At 46.6% G+C, this 20,527-nt stretch overlaps 1 protein-coding gene across 1 annotated transcript in view; it reads left to right on the plus strand.

Annotated features, from left to right (window-relative positions):
* Positions 1–20,527, plus strand: part of ITSN1 (intersectin 1) — a 379,821-nt gene that overhangs the window by 334,600 nt on the left and 24,694 nt on the right. The gene's annotated exons all lie outside the window — the stretch shown is intronic.

The raw sequence follows: 20,527 nt of genomic DNA on the forward strand, positions 1-20,527 counted from the left end.
GAAGGGAAGAGGAGGAAAGAAAAAGATGAAGGAGGAAGGAAGGGAGGGGATGGGTTGAATGAGTGGATGGGGAGTGAGGGATGAGAGAAGGGGAAAAGAAAGAAGGGATAAGGAGTGGGGGTGGGGAAGGGAAAAGGGGGTAAGGGAAAAAGGAGACAGGAAAAGGGGGAGGGAAGCAGGGAAGGAAAGTGAGAGGAAGAAACGGAGGGGCAGAGGGAATACAGGAAGGGGCAGAGGAAGGAAAGGGAAGAGGAAAAAGGGAGGGAGAAATGAGAAGAGGAGGAAAAAGGGAGGGAAGGAAGGAAAGTAGGGGTCACGGGAAGGGGAGAAAGGAAAATGGGAAAGCAATTGGGAAGGGGAAGGAAAAAACAGGGAAGAAAGGGCTAGAGAACAGAAGGGGGGGGGGAAGGAAGGAGGAAAGAAAGCAAAAAGAAGAAAAATAAGAGGAAGACATTCCGGTCATGACCCAAGTAGTGAAAAATAATGTGAAAAATGTTACAAAAAAAGTCGTATTGAGTTGGTTCTTTTACTTTTATTTCTACAATCCCTTTTTTTCAGTCTGGCTACCTTGGAGATTAAGTTTAATTTTTGTCTATATATTTTTAGTTTATGGTTACTTATTCTGTACTTGATGGGGGTATATTTGTATTTGGTGTGTGTTAAAAAGGCACTGAATGTTTTTGTAGGATTGATCTATACTAATCCAGCTTATTTAGTTTTCCCAATAGGTTTATTGATATTCTAGTGCTCCTATTTCCTAGGTAGGGCCTTGTTTTGTGACTCCTGGACATTAGTGCTATTATGGTATAGTAGAATTACCATGTAGGTCTTGTATTGGATTTTATATTTGGATTTAGCTCACGCCTTTCTTAGTAGTAGCTCAATGTAAGTTACTTTCAGGTACAGGAGGTATTTTCCTGTTCCTGGAGGACTTAGTTTAAGTTATTACCTGAGACAATGGAAAGTTGAGTGACCTGTACAAGAGAAGGGTAGTTAATGGGGTTCCCTAGGGGTCTGTGCTGGGACCGCTGCTTTTTATGTTTAAACTGTTTTATTGACGATTATCACAATACAAATTAACTTAGAATATTCATATAGCATTGCTTGATATACAAAACAGCATTCTTACAACATATTCAACATCGCCAAACACTTTTCTTCCCCAGTTTTCTCCCCCCTCCCCTCTTAACAATTCCTTGGCAAGTGCTAATATTAGATGTTAAATGACTTTTGTTCCTAATATCATACACTTTAAATACCTCGTTAGGTGAAATAGTGCTTATCACAAAATATCAGAAAACTAAACATCAAAGCTCTAGAGCACTGCCAAGCTTTAGCCATATACATCTCACTCAACCCCTCCAACCCCCCACCCAATACCTCCCCCCCTTGCAAGCAGAATTCCACTCTAAACTAAATTTCCTACTCCAGGCTACCCATACTCTCCATTATTCCACTATTTATCAGGCATTAACAAGCAGACTACGTCCCCTTGGGCTGAGAATTTGCAGGTATGGTGTCCAAATCTGTAGAAAACGTACTCTGCGTTTAGGCGATTGTTTTGAATCCCTAGCCTCCCAAGAGGCCAGGAGATGCACCTGATTGCGCCAGTGCCAATAAGCTGGCCCTTCCGAAGAGACCCAGTATTGCATAATACATTTCCGAGCTACCAAGCTCAGCTTCCTGCATAACATTATAGCAGGGGCACCTAATGGAGCAAACGCTCTTGGTTGATCCAACAAAAACTGCCTCTCCGTTCCTTGAATTCTATTCCCCAATCGAATCAAAAACCCTCTTACCCTCTGCCAGAACATGCGCACCTTGGGGCATTGCCATAATGCATGATATAATGAGCTGGGACCCCCTCCGCATTTAGAACACCCCGAGTTGTCCGGCCCCAACATATGAGCCAGTTGTGCTTTAGACATATACCCCCGAAGGACCACTCTATAACCACACTCCCTCAGCCTCTCATCTGTTACCAACGCCCGGATGCCCTTCAAGGTAGCTGACACATCCCATGTTGCCAGTGAGGTCCCAAGATCTTGTTCCCATTTTCGCTTAAGATCAACATATTGCCTCTGGGACCTACGCCTAGCCAGTGCCCCATACAATGCTGATACAGATTGCTTCTCTGTCTGCAACTCCTCAAAGAAGACCCTTAGCTGTTCCCCCATCCGCCCCCTCAGGGGTGCTTGGCTCAGGGATTTCATATAGTGTCGGACCTGTGCATAGGCAAATCTATTGCCCCAAGCTGATCCCACTTTATCTTGAAGAGTGTCAAATGTTATCATTTCCCCATTTTCCAATAACAGGTGTTCCAATCTTGTGATGCCCAGCCCTTGCCATCTGCCAAATGTCGGGTTGTCTATCCCTGCTTCAAAAACAGGATTACCTACGATTGGGATTTGATCTGTAACGTGTGGTTGGCCCCCCATTTGCCGCATCCACCACTGCCACGCCTCCCGAAGGGGCTGTAGTATTATACTTTTTTTAAATTTAGAAGGGAGCCAACTGCGAGGTAAATGGAGCAATGCTAATATATCATATGGAGCAAAATAGGCTTCCTCCAAGCCCATAGGTGTATAATACTGCGTGGTATTCACCACATCTCCTAGGTGACGCAACAAACACGCCTGGTTATATAGGAACACATCCGGGATACCCATTCCCCCCTGTCTCCAGCTCCCTATTAACATGTTTTGGCTAACTTTAGGCTTTTTGCCTGCCCAGCAAAATCGACTAAAAAGACGCATCATCCGTTTCAAATCAGTCCGTGATAGGCGCATGGGTAGGGTTTGAAGGACGTACAACCAGCGCGGAAACAGCACCATTTGGACTAAATGTATCCGTCCCATTAATGACAGTGGAAGGCTCATCCAAGAGTCCAATTTAGCTTTAGTATGTTCCAGTAAGATTTTAACATTCAACTGATATAAGTCTGAAGTATTCATTGTGAGTCGGATTCCTAAATATTTAAAAGACTCTCTAGCCCATCTCAATGGAAATTCAGGGTCCCAGTCCCTCTGGTTCACCTCTGGCGAAGCCAGAGCTTCTGACTTATCTAGATTGATTCGGAAACCTGAGTAGTCTCCATATTCACGAAAGGTTTCCAATAACGTGTCTAAGGATTCCCTTGGGTTTGTGAGATGTACCAAAATGTCATCCGCAAATGCTGCGATCTTAAACATGTGGGTCCCTAAGCCGACTCCCCGGATCAAAGGGTTTGCCATGATATCTCTAATAAGGGGATCTAAAACTAAAACAAAGAGAAGAGGGGACAAGGGGCACCCCTGCCTTGTGCCTCTCCTGATACAGAAACTTTCCGATTCTATCCCGTTCACTCTCAAGGTGGCACATGGGTTGGCATATAAAGCGTGAATTGCCTCAACAAATCTCCCTGAAAATCCATAATGTTCCAGCGTATCAAAAAGAAACTTCCAGTGAACCTTATCAAAGGCCTTTTCCGCATCGAAGCTGATCAACAACGATGCTCCCTTCGCCTGCGAGCTGTGTTCTAGTGATGTCAGTATTGCTCTCAAGTTTTTACTCACTGCTCTACCTCCCACAAAACCCACCTGACTTTCATGAATCAACCGAGGGAGCAACCTCGCCAGTCTATTAGCCAAGATTTTTGCCAACAACTTGGTATCATAATTTAATAGGGAGATAGGCCGGTACGATGTCGGCTCCAGAGGGTCCCTCCCCGGCTTCAACAAGACTATTATTTGAGCCCTATTCAAGTCAGGGGGTAACCTTTGTCTCTCTATCAGTTGGTTCAAAAATCTAGTAATTGCGGGTATAACTCCTCCTTCCATCAATTTATAGAATTCTCCTCTTAAACCATCAGGTCCTGGGGCTTTCAGTCGCGGGCTGCGGGCTATAACCATACTAACTTCGTCCTCCGTGATTAATTGATTAAGACTGTCCAACTCTTGTATTGTAAGCTTTGGTAAAGCTAAATTTTCTAAGTACATCTGATTTAATAGGCCGTCTTCCTCTGGGGAAGCGTACAGCCCTTGATAAAAGGTCCGAAAGGTTTCACAGATTGCTTTGTCTGATGTGTGGAGCCCTCCCCCCCTTTGCCTCAGTGCCAGAATGTTCTTAGTCCCTCCCCGGGGGGTAATTATTTTTGACATCAACTTGCCTGTTTTATTACCATGTTTATAAAGCATATATCGATAGTAAAGCTGTGACTTGTGTGCCCTCTCTTGCAAAAGTTCATTTAAGGCGGTTTGAAGCTCTAACACTTGTTGTTTGTCACCTATCGCATGTGTCTCCCCATATCTCTTCCGTGGTTACTTAAACGCAAAATCTTTCTGTCTCGTGCCTTCCTCACAAAGTGTGTGTGACTTATAACTTCGCCTCTAAGAACCGCCTTAGCCGCTTCCCAAAACAAAACTGGATCCTTTATATGTTCTTGAATATGAGTGCTGTATTCCGCCCAGCTAGCTTGTAGTCGGCCTTTAAGCACTGGATCTGAGCTAAACTCCAGGGGAAATTGCCATTTATGTTCCTGTTGGGTCGTACCGCTTGGTGTCCATTCTATCTTAACCCAGGCATGGTCCGACACCATGTACGGTCCTATCTCTGCTGTTGTCACTTCCCCAAACATCTGGCGCGATGTCAGAATATAGTCGATTCTCGACTGAGTTGAGGTGGCCCGTGACAGGTGTGTGTAGTCTTTCTCACCTGGGTGCAGCACCCGCCACACATCAACCAGGCCCAACATCTGGCTCAATTGTAAGAGGCCTCTATTATTATAACATGAAGAGGCCGTCTCCGGATCTGATCTGTCCAGAGAGGGGTCCCAAGCTGCATTAAAATCGCCCCCCATCACTATAGCTGCGTGCGGTTGCCTGAGCAGAAAATTAATCAAAGTTTGATAAAACTTCCGATCATATCTATTTGGAGCATAAACATTACAGATTAGCAGTTTCTGTCGCCCAACTACCACTTCCAATATAACATAGCGGCCTTCAGTATCAATCAGAAGTGGGTTAATTACAGAGGCTATGCCTTTTCTAATTAATATCGCTACTCCTCCCTTTTTGCCTTGTGCATTTGCTGCTATACAATCCCCAACCCACCAGGTGCTGAGCTTGGCATGTTCAATCTGGTTCAGATGCGTCTCCTGTAAAAGTGCTATGTCTGCTTTCTGCCTATTTAATTGTTGTAAAATCTTAGAGCGTTTTATTGGTGAATTAACTCCGCCTACATTCCATGTTATTATTCTTACTATTCTTGGATTTGTAAGTGTGTGACTATATCCATAGATGTCCACTTTTGTAATCGAGGGGGACATCCCAGCCTCTGCCCCCCCCCCTAACTTGCACCTCCACTTTATCAGCATCACTGTTATGTTCTGCCCACGCTTCCATCAGAGCCCGTCTCCCATTGCCAAACCGCCTTTCATTGACAGCTCGGGGAGACAAAGCCCCCCAGAAGCCTTCATTGCTTTCCTTTACATCCTTTCTATTTGATACTTGTACCCTGCTTGCATCCCTCCCCCCACCCCCTCCACCCACCCCTCCCCCACCCCCCAAATCCTGTATCCCTTATTCTCAGGTCCACCAATTAGGACCACGACTTCCTTACGTCTCTCCCTCCCCCCTCCGCATTAAACAGTGTTACATTAAACATAACTTTCATTGTCAAGCTGATCAGACACTTACAGGGTCTCACCCCTCTTACCAGGGGTTCGAACCGTTTCACCCATTGGCCATGTCTTCCATAAAGTGTCTTATTCAACAGCAAGAAAACTCAAAGGAAAAGTCTAACTCACAAACCATAAAACCTTAACCTTCCAACTGCAGCCATCTTGCCAAGCCTTTCTGCTACTATAAGTGGTCCATCTTTGTACTTGGCTGGGAGTTTGCTGTATTGTCATATATTGTCCAGTCAGGTCTCCTCTGACCCCTCCTTATAACATTACTCAATGCTCTCAAAGTGTTTGCTCCTCTATGCTGTTCAACTTGCATCTGAAGATGTTGTTCCCAGCTGCTGTAGAAATTCTTTAGCCGCCCCTGCCGTCTCATATGTCTTGGTAATGCCGTTATGCGTGACCCGCAGTTTGGCAGGGTATTGTAGTGCAAATCTTATTTCCTCCACGACCCTCCAGACCGGTCAAGACGCGTGGGTTATGTCCTCCTACCAGCAGAGGGAGACTGAGAAACACTGAGCTTTTGAATACTGTATATATAACCTGTGCAGTACATCCACTAGCCAGTATTTTCTCAGTCTCAGCAGAGGTAGAAGGACAGCCTGTGCAGTCTTCAATAGTCTGGTGAGGTAGTTTGGATACTAGGTCACGGGGACTGGTGGGGTTCCTGACCATTTTCTGTTGCTTGGCATCCCTGTACGTGTGTTAATTAAAAAAAAAAAAAAAAGCAGAATAATAAGTGCTTCGGGGCCCTGGGTCCGGTGGGGCCCAGTGTTTTCCCCCCGGGGTGTCACACCTATTTTGGGTCCCTCCCCCTGTGCTGCTCTCTGTTTGAGAACTTGGCAGCTTTGTGCCTCGGCTGCTTTCCTGGTACTGTAGCCTTGAGTGCCTCACAATTCTCAGCTGCCAATTTAATGTTACTGTCTCTTTAAGGGCAACAGTGAATTTTCTCCTGCTCGGAACGAACGGGGTTTCAGTTCGTTGTTAGAGCGTGAGAGCAGCGCGAGTGTGTTGAGTGAGTGAAAGTTTTTTGGATCCGGCTCACGCGGCATTGTTTTTTGGTTTGCCCTCGTGTTTGGATGGCGGGTAAACTGCTCCGGTGTCGCGCGTGCGCGCGCCGCGGTGTAGAATCTCCGGGAGCTCAATGCCGTCTTTGCGGCGAACCGAAGCAAGTGCCGGTGGCAGCGGCTCCCCCCGAGTTGACTGCGGAGGTCCCGGCAGTTTCGGGAGTTGCTGGGGCAGTGGGGACGCCGCTCGGGACATCGTCGGCGGTTCCGGTTTTGGCGGGAACGGCCGCCATTTTGTCAGCGGCGCGCACTGCGGAATCAGCAGTTTTTGGGCCCGCTTCCCCCGTTTTGGTCACAAAAAGCCCGTCTGAGGCTCCTGGAGGGGTTGGTTTCCCCCCGGAGTTCGTGTGGACCCTCTATCAGGCATGGAGGACGGGACCCCCCCAATTGGAGGAGGGGGCTAGTACCTCTTTGGCTAAAAGACCAAGGGTGGATTGGTCAGAGGACGGGGAGTTTTTTTTCTCCGGGTGGTTCTGACGGAGCTCTTAGTGAATTGGGGGACCCAGAGGGGTTTGAAGGTTTGCAGGATGCGGAGTGCCTAATTCCTGGTGAGGATCCCTCGGTGGTTCGTATTTTTCACAGGGATGAGCTGTCTGAGCTTATAGATCAGGTGTCGGCCACCCTTAAGTTTGATCAGCGAGAGGTAGCCATGGGGGAGGCTAGACAGGTGGATCCCTTAGTTAAAGGTATCCAGAGGAAAGCCCGGTCCTTCCCCATGAACAAGGACCTCCGGGATATGGTCTTTCAGGAGTGGAATGTTCCGGATGCGCCATGTAAAGTAGCGAAAGCCATGGCGAGGCTTTATCCTCTTCCGCAGGAAGATAGGGATTCCTTTAAGGCTCCCACTGTGGATGCCGTGGTGACAGCAGTTACTAAAGCCACGGCGATCCCGGTAGACGGAGGTACCGCTCTCCGTGACCCCCAGGATAGGAGGCTGGAATCATTTCTCAAACGTAGTTTTGATCTGTCAGCTCTCGCCTTGCAGGCTTCGGTGTGTGGGGGCCTGGTAGCTCGGGCGTGTTTTCGCTGGGCCGAGAAGCTTCTGGATGATTCGGTGGATGTTGGTTCCTCAGGGGTTCAGGAGTTAGCCAAGCTGGAGATGGGATCGTCCTTTTTGTCGGATGCTCTTTATGATTTATTGCGGGCTTCGGCGAAGAATATGGCTATGGTAGTGGGAGCGCGTAGGGCCCTTTGGTTACGCGGTTGGGTCGCGGACGCGGCCTCTAAGGCTAAGCTGTGTTCTCTTCCCTTCAAGGGGTCCATGCTTTTTGATGAGGAATTGGATAAGTTGGTGAAAGGTCTCAGTGATGCCAAGGCCCCTAGGCTTCCGGATTTTCGTTCCAAGGCGGCTTCCAGGGGCACTTCCTCCCGAGGGCGGTTTAAGGAGGCTCGTCGGTATAGGCCAGGGAGGTCTAGTGGGGCTCCTAGGGGTCGTTTCTTCCAGCGCACCCAGTCCTTTCGTGGGAGTCGTCGCGGAGGGTGTGACTTTTCCACGGGAGGGCAGGTCTTGGGGCGTAATGCACAATGAAGGTGTGCGGGCCCAGGCTCTGGTTCGGGTAGGGGCTCGTCTGAGTCTTTTTTACCAGAACTGGGCCCAAATCACTTCAGATCAGTGGGTTCTCGAGGTGGTGCGAGACGGCTATGCCCTGGAGTTCGACAGTTCACCTCCCGAAAGGTTCTTGGAGTCCCCTTGTCATTCGAGGCTCAAGCGGGCAGCTGTGCGGGACACGTTGGCTCGGTTGATCAGGTTGGGGGCGGTGGTACCGGTTCCCCTCGCTCAGCGCGGCTCGGGCTGCTATTCGATCTATTTTGTGGTCCCAAAGAAGGAGGATGCCTTTCGGCCTATCTTAGATCTAAAGAGGGTCAATGCAGCTCTCAAGGTTCCCTCGTTTCGCATGGAAACGTTGCGGTCAGTCATTGTCGCGGTTCAGGACGGAGAGTTTCTAACGTCTTTGGATTTGACGGAAGCTTATCTCCACATTCCTATTCGTGCTGCTCATCAGCGATTTCTTCGCTTTTCGGTATTAGGGAAGCACTTTCAGTTCTGTGCTCTACCTTTCGGACTAGCAACGGCTCCCCGAACGTTTTCCAAAGTTATGGTAGTAGTGGCAGCGGCTTTGCGGAGGCAGGGTGTTCTGGTGCACCCGTACCTGGACGATTGGCTGATTCGAGCCAAGTCCAGGTCGGAGAGCGAGATGGCTACTGCTCGAGTGGTTCAGTTTCTTCTGTCTCTGGGCTGGGTAGTGAACTTCGGCAAGAGTCATCTGGTGCCGTCGCAGTCGCTGGAATATCTGGGGGTGCTTTTCGATACCAAGAAGGGTCGAGTATTCTTGCCGGGTCCCCGGATTCGCAAGTTGCAGGGTCAGATTCGTCGGTTTCTGGCGGACTCAGCACCGACGGCCCGGGAGTATCTGCAAGTCCTGGGGTTGATGGCGGCCACCATAGAGGTAGTTCCGTGGGCCCGGGCGCACATGCGGCAGTTGCAGTCAGCTCTTCTCAGTCGTTGGTCACCACTGAGTCAGGAGTTGGACAGTCGTCTTCAGCTGGCGGTAATTCCACGCCTCAGTCTCCGGTGGTGGCTAGACACAGACAATCTGGAAAAGGGAATGCCGTTGGAGGCCCCGCAGTGGGTGGTCCTCGTCACAGATGCCAGTCTACAAGGCTGGGGAGCTCATTGCCTCGGGCAAGTGGCTCAAGGTCGGTGGACTCAGTTAGAGGCTCAGTGGTCCATCAATCGTTTGGAAACTCGGGCCATTCGGCTCGCGCTTCAGGCTTTTCAGAGTCTCCTGTGCCGGAAAGCAGTCAGGGTCTTCTGCGACAACGCCACCGCCGTGGCTTATGTCAACCGTCAGGGGGGCACAAAGAGTCAGGCGGTCGCGGAGGAGGCGGCGTTGTTGTGCCAATGGGCGGAGAGTCACCTGCTAGCGCTCTCCGCGGCACATGTGGCCGGAGTGGACAATGTGGACGCAGATTACCTGAGCAGGCATACTCTAGACCCAGGAGAGTGGTCTCTGCATCGGTCGGTGTTCGAGCGCATTGTGTCGGTCTGGGGTCTTCCCGAGGTGGACCTGATGGCAACGGCCCACAATGCTCAAGTGCCGAGGTTTTTCAGTCGTTGGAGGGACCCTCGAGCGGAAGGGATCGACGCTCTGCTGGTGCCCTGGCCTCAGGAGTTGCTGTATGTTTTTCCTCCATGGCCGTTAGTCGGACGCGTAGTTCAACGCATAGCTCGGCACCCCGGACGGGTGATTTTGATAGCCCCGAATTGGCCGCGTCGGCCGTGGTTCGGAGATCTGGTACGGCTGGCGGTAGTAGACCCTCTTCCGTTGTCAGATTCAGTGGTGTTGTGTCAGGGCCCAATAGTTATGCCAGATCCGGTTCGGTTCTCGCTTACGGCCTGGCTCTTGAGAGGCACAGGTTAAAGAAGAAGGGTTTTTCGGCCAGAGTTATCGCCACAATGTTGAGCTCTCGTAGGCAATCTACTTCGTTGGCTTACGTCCGGGTTTGGAGAGTTTTTGAGCATTGGTGCGCAGGTAGACAGGTTCTTCCTTTTCGTGCGTCTGTGACTGATGTATTGGAGTTCCTACAGGATGGTATGGACAGGGGTCTGGCCTTGTCCTCTTTAAAAGTACAGGTGGCAGCTTTGTCCTGTTTTCGGGGGAAGGTTCAGGGGAAGTCTTTAGCTTCTAGTCCTGATGTGGTTCGTTTTTTGAAGGGCGTTAAGTTGCTGCGACCGCCTCGGCGGCGGATGGTGCCTCCGTGGGATTTGAATCTCGTTCTGGATGCTTTGGTTAGGCCGCCGTTTGAGCCCTTGGTGGCTGTTTCGGACAAGGATCTTTCATTAAAGACGGTTTTCTTAGTGGCCATTACTTCAGCTCGGAGGGTGTCGGAGCTTCATGCTTTGTCTTGTAGGGAACCCTTCTTGATTTTTTCCAAGGAAAAGGTTTCGTTACGGCCAGTACCGTCCTTTTTGCCCAAGGTGGTCTCAGAGTTTCATGTTAATCAAGTCATTTCCTTGCCAGTTTTGGGTAATTTGGCGGGGGATACGGAGCAGCGTCGTCTGGCAAAGCTAGATGTGCGGAGAGTCTTGCGCTGTTATATTTCCAGAACTCGGGAGTATAGAGTTTCTGATCGTTTGTTCGTCCTGCATGGTGGTGCAAAGAAGGGCGCGGCAGCTTCCAAGGCAACGATAGCAAGGTGGTTAAAGGAGGCGATTGTTTCGGCTTATTTGCTAAAAGGTCGCTTGGCTCCTAAGGAGTTTTCGGCCCATTCTACCAGGGGAATGGCGGCCTCTTGGGCGGAATGTAGCATGATTCCTCCGTTAGATATTTGTCGAGCGGCGGTTTGGTCTTCTTTGCATTCCTTTGTTAAGCATTATAGGATTGATGTGCATGCAAAGGAAGAGGCTGGCTTTGGGGCTGCAGTGTTGACCTCTGGCCTTCGTGGATCCCGCCCGTAGGATATTTACTGCTTTGGTACGTCCCACGCGTCTTGACCGGTCTGGAGGGTCGTGGAGGAAGGTGAAATTAGATCTTACCTGCTAATTTTCTTTCCTCTAGACCCTCCAGACCGGTCAAGGCCCGCCCTGTCTATCTGTCTGTCTGTATTTTAGGCCAGGAGGTTTGGTTGGTCTGTTGTTATTTCTTGGCAGCTGTTGATTGTTGTGTCTATGGATTCAGACTCTGGTTTACCAGTTTTTTGTTGGTTGGAGTCTGGACAGGTGTGACAGTGTTTGGTAGTCCACCTGTGGAAGCACACACGAAAAAAGGGACACAGTAAGAGAAATAAAGAAAGTGTCCAGTTGGCAGTGACCACGTACAGGGTTGCTCATTATAGTTAGTGTTATGGTTTCTCTGCTTTGTTAGTGTTATACTGGCTAGTGGATGTACTGCACAGGTTATATATACAGTATTCAAAAGCTCAGTGTTTCTCAGTCTCCCTCTGCTGGTAGGAGGACATAACCCACGCGTCTTGACCGGTCTGGAGGGTCTAGAGGAAAGAAAATTAGCAGGTAAGATCTAATTTCACCTTTCTTTTGGAATAGCGTTGAGCAAACCTCCGAAAACTGTCGCCTTCGTGCTGCTACCCCTGCTGAATAATCTTGGAAGCATCTTACTGGGATTCCATCATACTCCAGTGCCTTTCCGGTTCTAAGCAGCTTCATCACCTCTTGTTTTTGCGCATAATTCAAAAATCGTAGAATTACCACTCTTGGTTTATTGGTACCAGTCATTTTCATCCCTATGCGGTGAGCCCGTTCTATCTGTATTGGCCCCAAGGCTTCTGGGAATTGTAGTTCGCTTGTAAACCAGCGTGCCAAAAAAACCTCCAAGCCCCGTTCGGGTATCGTTTCTGGCAGGCCCACCACTCGGATATTATTTCTCCTGGACCTATTTTCCAGGTCCTCAATCTTTTCCTCCATCGCCTGCAGCTTTTTTTGAGTTATATCCTGTACTGTCTCCACCTCCGTTACTCTGTCCTCAATTTCACTCACACGTGCTTGAAAGCCTGCACAGTCTCGAGAGAGATCCGTGAGCTGTTCTTTTACCTTTTCCAGGTTAGTATTTATGGGGGAGAGCCGGCGATCCAACATATCCTCTAACACTGAGGACATTTCCGAAGTTATTTCGGCGATCCAGGCCGATGACACTGTCGGGCCCGGCGGGCTTGCGGGCGGCGCCATCTTGTCTTCTGCTCCTCTACCACGGAGCTTATCTTTATGTAGATTTTTAGCTGCCATCACGCCACCAATAAATTTAAAATGTTCGTTGCCGGCCACTCCAGCGTTTCAGGCTGCGGCGAAATTTAATTTTAAATCGCGGTTTGTGAGCTGGTCGTGCGGAGGGGGGATTGAAGCCGGAGAGATCTTTTTTCTTCAACCCCTCGCGGTCATGACGTCACCGGAAGTCGGGACCGCTGCTTTTTAACATATTTATAAATTACCTAGAGATGGGAATAACTAGTGAGGTAATTACATTTGCTGATGACACAAAGTTAATCAAAGTTGTTAAATCGCAAGACAATTGTGAAAAATTACAAGAGGAACTTACAAGACTGGGAGACTGGGCGTCTATTAGATTGTAATCTCTTTGAGCAGGGACTGTCTCTCTTTGTTAAATTGTACAGCGCTGCGTAACCCTAGTAGCGCTCTAGAAATGTTAAGTAGTAGTAGTAGTAAATGGCAGATGAAGTTTAATATGAGCAAGTGCAAAGTGATGCATGTGGGAAAGAGGAACCCGAATTATAGCTACGTCATGCAGGGTTCCACGTTAGGAATCACGGACCAAGAAAGGGATCTAGGTGTTGTCGGTGATGATACGTTGAAACCTTCTGCTCAGTGTGCTGCTGCGTTAAGAAAGCAAATAGAATGTTAGGTATTATTGGGAAAGGAATGGAAAACAAAAATGAGGATGTTATAATGCCTTTGTATCGCTCCATGGTGCGACCGCACGTCGAATATTGTGTTCAATTCTGGTCGCCATATCTCAAAAAAAGATATAGTGGAATTAGAAAAGGTGCAGAGAAGGGCGACAAAAATGATAAAGGGGATGGGACCACTTCCCTATGAGGAAAGGCTAAAGCGGCTAGGGCTCTTCAGCTTGGAGAAAAGACGGCTGAGGGGAGATATGATAGAGGTCTATAAAATAATGAGTGGAGTTATCACCAAAACAGGGAAGATAGGGTATCCTGATAGTGAGGTTGCAAAAGAGACCGTAGTAGATCAGGTGTCCCTAAATAAAAATCAGACAAAAGATTGCAAATTAGTACTGTCAAGTACTAAGCATGATGTAAATAGGAACAACAAACACAGTTTGAAATGTCTATATTCGAATGCCAGGAGCCTAAGAAATAAGATGGGAGAGTTAGAATATATTGCACTAAATGAAAAATTAGATATAATAGGAATCTCTGAGACCTGGTGGAAGCAGCCTAACCAGTGGGACACTGTCATACCGGGGTACAAATTATATCGTAGTGATAGAATGGATCGAATTGGTGGAGGGGTAGCATTGTATATTAACGAGAGCCTTGAATCAAATAGATTAAAAATTCTGCAGGAAACAAAACACTTCTTGGAATCACTGTGGATTGAAATTCCATGTATAAAGGGGAAAAGGATAATGATAGAAGTGTACTACCATCCACCTGGCCAGGATGAACAGACGGATGCAGAAATGTTAAAGGAAATTAGGGACGCAAACAAACTGGGCAACACAATAATAATGGGTAATTTCAATTACCCCAATATTGACTGGGTAAATGTAACATCGGGACACGCTAGGGAGGTAAAATTCCTTGATGAAATCAAGGACAGCTTTATGGAGTAGCTGTGGTACAGGAACCGACGAGAGAAGGAAAAATTCTAGACCTAGTCCTTAGTGGAGCGCATGATCTGGTGCGGGAGGTAATGGTGCTGGGGCCGCTTGATATCAGTGATCATACATACTATGATCGGATTTGATATTAGCTTTGAAGTAAGTATACATAGGAAATCAAATACGTTAGCGTTTAACTTTAAAAAAGGAGACTATGATAAAATGAGAAGAACGGTGAAAAGAAAACTTAGAGGAGCGACTGCGAGGGTCAAAAATTTACATCAGGCGTGGATGCTGTTCAAAACACCATCCTGGAAGCCCAGGCCAAATATATTCCGCGTATTAAAAAAGGAGGATGGAAGACCAAATGACAGCCGGCGTGGTTAAAAAGTGAGGTGAAGGAAGCTATTAGAGCTAAAAGAATATCCTTCAGAAAATGGAAGAAGGAACCAACTGAAAATAATAAGAAACGGCATAAGGAATGTCAAGTCAAATGCAAAGTGCTGATAAGGAAAGCTAAGAGGGACTTCAAAAAAAAGATTGCGTTGGAAGCAAAAACACATAGTAAAACATTTTTTAGGTATATTAAAAGCAAGAAGCCAGCAAAAGAATCAGTTGACCTGCTAGATGACCGAGGAGTAAAAGGGGCGATCAGAGAAGACAAAGCCGTAGCGGAGAGATTAAATGAATTCTTTGCTTCGGTCTTCACTGAGGAAGATTTGGGTGGGATACCGGTGCCGGAAATGGTATTCGAAGCTGACGAGTCGGAGAAACTTAATGAATTCTCTGTAAACCTGGAAGATGTAATGGGGCAGTTCTACAAAACTGAAGAGTAGCAAATCTCCTGGACCGGATGGTATCCATCCCAGAGTACTGATAGAACTGAAAAATGAGCTTGCGGAGCTATTGTTAGAAATATGTAATTTATCCTTAAAATCGAGCGTGGTACCGGAAGATTGGAGGGTGGCCAATGTAACGCCGATTTTTTAAAAAGGTTCCAGAGGAGATCCAGGAAATTATAGACCGGTGAGTCTGACGTCGGTGCCGGGCAAACTGGTAGAGACCATTATAAAGAACAAAATTACAGAGCGTATTCAAAAGCATGGATTAATGAGACAAAGTCAACATGGATTTAGTGAAGGGAAATCTTGCCTCACCAATCTACTACATTTCTTTGAAGGGGTGAACAAACGTGGATAAAGGGGAGCCGGTTGATATTGTGTATCTGGATTTTCAGAAGGTGTTTGACAGAGTACCTCATGAAAGACTCCAGAAGAAATTGGAGAGTCATGGGATAGGAGGTAGTGTTCTATTGTGGATTAAAAACTGGTTAAAAGATAGAAAACAGAGAGTAGGGTTAAATGGACAGTATTCTCAATGGAGAAGGGTAGTTAGTGGGGTTCCTCAGGGCTCTGTGCTGGGACCACTGCTTTTTAACATATTTATAAATGACCTAGAGATGGGAGTAACTAGTGAGGTAATTAAATTTGCTGATGACACAAAGTTATTCAACGTTGTTAAATCACGGGAGGATTGTGAAAAATTACAAGAGGACCTTACGAGACTGGGTGTCTAAATGGCAGATGATGTTTAATGTGAGCAAGTGCAAAGTGATGCATGTGGGAAAGAGGAACCCGAATTATAGCTACGTCATGCAGGGTTCCACGTTAGGAATCACGGACCAAGAAAGGGATCTAGGTGTTGTTGGTGTTGATACGTTAAAACCTTCTGCTCAGTGTGCTGCTGCAGCTAAGAAAGCAAATAGAATGTTAGGTATTATTGGGAAAGGAATGGAAAACAAAAATGAGGATGTTATAATGCCTTTGTATCGCTCCATGGTGCGACCGCACGTCAAATATTGTGTTCAATTCTGGTCGCCATATCTCAAAAAAGATATAGTGGAATTAGAAAAGGTGCAGAGAAGGGCGACAAAAATGATAAAGGGGATGGGACCACTTCCCTATGAGGAAAGGCTAAAGCGGCTAGGGCTCTTCAGCTTGGAGAACAGGCAGCTGAGGGGAGATATGATAGAGGTCTATAAAATACTGAGTGGAGTTGAATGGGTAGATGTGAAGCGTCTGTTCACACTTTCCAAATATACTAGGACTAGGGGGCATGCGATGAAGCTACAATGTAGTAAATTTAAAACGAATCGGAGAAAAGTTTTCTTCACTCAACATGTAATTAAACTCTGGAATTCGTTGCCAGAGAATGTGGTAAAGGCGGTTAGCTTCGCGGAGTTTAAAAAAGGTTTGGACGGCTTCCTAAAGGAAAAGTCCATAGACCGTTATTAAATGAACTTGGGGAAAATCCACTATTTCTGGGATAAGCAGTATAAAATGTTTTGTACATTTTTGGGATCTTGCCGGGTATTTGTGACCTGGATTGGCCACTGTTGGAAACAGGATGCTGGGGTTGATGGACCTTTGGTCTTTCCCAGTCTGGCAATACTTATGTACTTATGACAGTAGGAATTGAACCCTGGCTCCCCTGCTTCTCACTCTGCAGCTCTAACCATTAGGTATAACTAATAAAGATACCCCCATTATAACCTAGATTTCAGTCTTACTTTCAATTCAATCTTCGTTTACATCAGTCTTTCTAGCCAAGAAATTTGAATAGCAAATAAGATTCACGCCTGGGATACAATGTGCATATACATTTTAGTTGAAGATATCAGTTTTCAGATAAATTAGCCCCACCTTCACCCAAAAAATATGGCCCAAAACTACCTCCTGCAACTGCACCATCACCCCTCAATCTAGCAAATCAAAAATAAGCACCTTATTTCCTTTAGACATGGTATCTGAGGGAAGGCCATCAGTCAGCTAAATCTGTCTTTGCTTATATTTATTTATTTAGATTTTGCTCATACCTTTTTCAGTAGTAGCTCAAGGTGAGTTACATTCAGGTACACTGGATATTTCTCTGTCCCAGGAGGGCTCACAATCTAAGTTTGTACCTTAGGCAATGGAGGGTTAAGTGGCATGCCCGAGATCACAGGGAGCAGCAGCGGGATTTGAACCGGCCACCTCTGGATTGCAAGACCAGTGCTCTAACCACTAGGCCACTCCACTCAAGACATTCAAATTAAGTGTTACGGCCACATTACAGCTGTGAGCAAGACAGCATTAACTCTCTGGTGGCTTCAACACAGTGATTCATGTGGGCCCTCCACCTTTGATGCATGAATCCCACAAATGCCCCCCTTACACCTGTGATGGTGACTGCTGAGGAAGCAGGTAGGAAACACTGCTCATCACCTCCTCTTTCCTACTGCAGAGCTACCAAGTCACCTGATTCCAGGAGGAAGATGTTTTCATCCATTCTGGTTTTGATCCGGCATTTGTATCTCTGATGCTGCCAGTTGAAATCAGTGCTCCATATCCCATAATTCATCAGGATAGAATTGTCAGATATACAGGACTGACCAAAAGTCTTCCTCCTGGAACTAGATAACATTGCAGTTTTGCAGTAGTGGTTCATGTCACCCACTACTAACTCTTTTGTCTGCCAACAGCTGACTTACCAGGGCAAAATTCTACCCTGACTCCCATGAAATTCACATATCCAAGAGGACCTGCCCCGTAAATAATTGGGCCCTAGGTACATACTAATTTTGCATATGCCTTAATGCTGCCCTGGCAGTAACACATCCCGCTGGCCTATAAGGTGATGGTCACGTCTATACAGTGAAGACAGTGTATATGGCACTGACGTGGACCAAAAGACTGACTCATTAGGAATAGTAAGCTGCTTGGCAGACAGAAGCATCCATGTGGAGAGCTGATCTGTGATGCCCATAAACAGTTAAGTTACATTATCAGCTCAGAGCTTCTTCCTCAAAATAGGTGACACCCATATGTGCAGGGTTAATGTGATGTGTGGTCCTGCTGAGGAACAAAGTGAGAAAGGGCAGGATCCACCAGGAGCTCCATAAATGGCCAAGGTGGCCCCATTGGAATGTGGGCCAATTAGAGGCTACACAACTGCAAGTCCCATCTACCCTGCTGCCCAGTGAGGCATGACCTATCAGAGAGGTTCATGTACACCTGGGATTAAGTGCAGAGAATGCATCCTAATAAGGCCCATTGGCATGTGGAGAGTGATGGCAATATGTTCCTGCAGATGTGTAAATTACTAATGATGGAAGTAGCTAATAGGTTGTGATGATCTACATCGCTATTTCAGTGTCACTACTGCCAGATCATCCCCATGCATTCGTAGGGACAATAGCAGTCTCACCTCTCTAGCTGCCCTCTCACAGAGCTAAAGCCAAACTGCTTCAGGCTTCCACTTTATTTGAATAGAAATTCACATAACAAAATATGAAACTTCTCTTTGGGACAAATTGTATAAATGGCACTGAAAAACCACGCTTTTAGAACGATTCTATAAATTACACTTAAAGTTAGGCGTAATTTAAAGAATATGCTTATGTGCATCCATTTAGGCCACTTAAAGCCAGGCCTAGATACCTGCACCTATCTTAGGCGCAGATCCGAGTGTATTTCATAATAGTGCGTATAGATTACTGAACTGCCCACAACCCACCCAGTCCACACCCATGGCCTCACCCCATTTTGGTTGTGCACATTAGAATTTACGCGCACCACATTATACAATATGCCTGGAAAGATGTGCACGTAAATTCTAATTAAAGTCAATTAGTGCCGCTATTTGGTTATGTACACAGAAATTCTAATTAAAGCCAATTAGTACCAGTTATTGGCAATGATTGGCTTGTTAATCAGTTAAGTTCGCGAAGTTTGGCCAGGTGGCCAAATTAATATGCACAGCTTGTCGCCATTTATAGAATTTGGGGGTTTGCACATAAATCTTTACCTAATAAGATACTGAGTATAACCGGAAATTCTAAACAAGCCCTGCCCCTTTCAAAGTTATAGCAGCCTTTTAAATACAACTATTTATTTATTTATTCCATTTTTTATCCCATCCTCTTGATCGTACCCAGAATTGGTTACAGAATTGCATTCATATTATAATAAAACTGTACAACGTATAACAAAATAAAGTAAAATTAAAAAACGGTTCCAACCTGACAATTTCCATTTTAACTCATCAAATTGCTAGATTAAAACAAGAAAGTTTTAATAGCCTTACAAAATCCCACAAGATCATTAATAGATCTCGTAGAGGGAGGAACTTTGTTCCACAACCAGGTCATAAAATAAGAGTAAGCGCGAGACTAGACCCAGACTCCCATCCATTGCCACTACCAGATCCAGTCAAGCTTTTCTTTTCCTCCCTCTTATAGTGCATGCTTCTTTATAACTTGTAATTACCTTTGAAACTGTTACTGGTATAGAGGTTATAACATAAGAGCCCTTTATTTCCCAGGTACAACCAGTCCCTGTATATAGCCAGCTACTTACAGTGGTGGAAATAAGTATTTGATCCCTTGCTGATTTTGTAAGTTTGCCCACTGACAAAGACATGAGCAGCCCATAATTGAAGGGTAGGTTATTGGTAACAGTGAGAGATAGCACATCACAAATTAAATCCGGAAAATCACATTGTGGAAAGTATATGAATTTATTTGCATTCTGCAGAGGGAAATAAGTATTTGATCCCCCACCAACCAGTAAGAGATCTGGCCCCTACAGACCAGGTAGATGCTCCAAATCAACTCGTTACCTGCATGACAGACAGCTGTCGGCAATGGTCACCTGTATGAAAGACACCTGTCTATAGACTCAGTGAATCAGTCAGACTCTAACCTCTACAAAATGGCCAAGAGCAAGGAGCTGTCTAAGGATGTCAGGGACAAGATCATACACCTGCACAAGGCTGGAATGGGCTACAAAACCATCAGTAAGACGCTGGGCGAGAAGGAGACAACTGTTGGTGCCATAGTAAGAAAATGGAAGAAGTACAAAATGACTGTCAATCGACAAAGATCTGGGGCTCCACGCAAAATCTCACCTCGTGGGGTATCCTTGATCATGAGGAAGGTTAGAAATCAGCCTACAACTACAAGGGGGGAACTTGTCAATGATCTCAAGGCAGCTGGGACCACTGTCACCACGAAAACCATTGGTAACACATTACGACATAACGGATTGCAATCCTGCAGTGCCCGCAAGGTCCCCCTGCTCCGGAAGGCACATGTGACGGCCCGTCTGAAGTTTGCCAGTGAACACCTGGATGATGCCGAGAGTGATTGGGAGAAGGTGCTGTGGTCAGATGAGACAAAATTGAGCTCTTTGGCATGAACTCAACTCGCCGTGTTTGGAGGAAGAGAAATGCTGCCTATGACCCAAAGAACACCGTCCCCACTGTCAAGCATGGAGGTGGAAATGTTATGTTTTGGGGGTGTTTCTCTGCTAAGGGCACAGGACTACTTCACCGCATCAATGGGAGAATGGATGGGGCCATGTACCGTACAATTCTGAGTGACAACCTCCTTCCCTCCGCCAGGGCCTTAAAAATGGGTCGTGGCTGGGTCTTCCAGCACGACA

This window comes from Microcaecilia unicolor, chromosome 4, assembly GCF_901765095.1.
Source record: "Microcaecilia unicolor chromosome 4, aMicUni1.1, whole genome shotgun sequence".
NCBI classification, from domain to species: domain Eukaryota; kingdom Metazoa; phylum Chordata; class Amphibia; order Gymnophiona; family Siphonopidae; genus Microcaecilia; species Microcaecilia unicolor.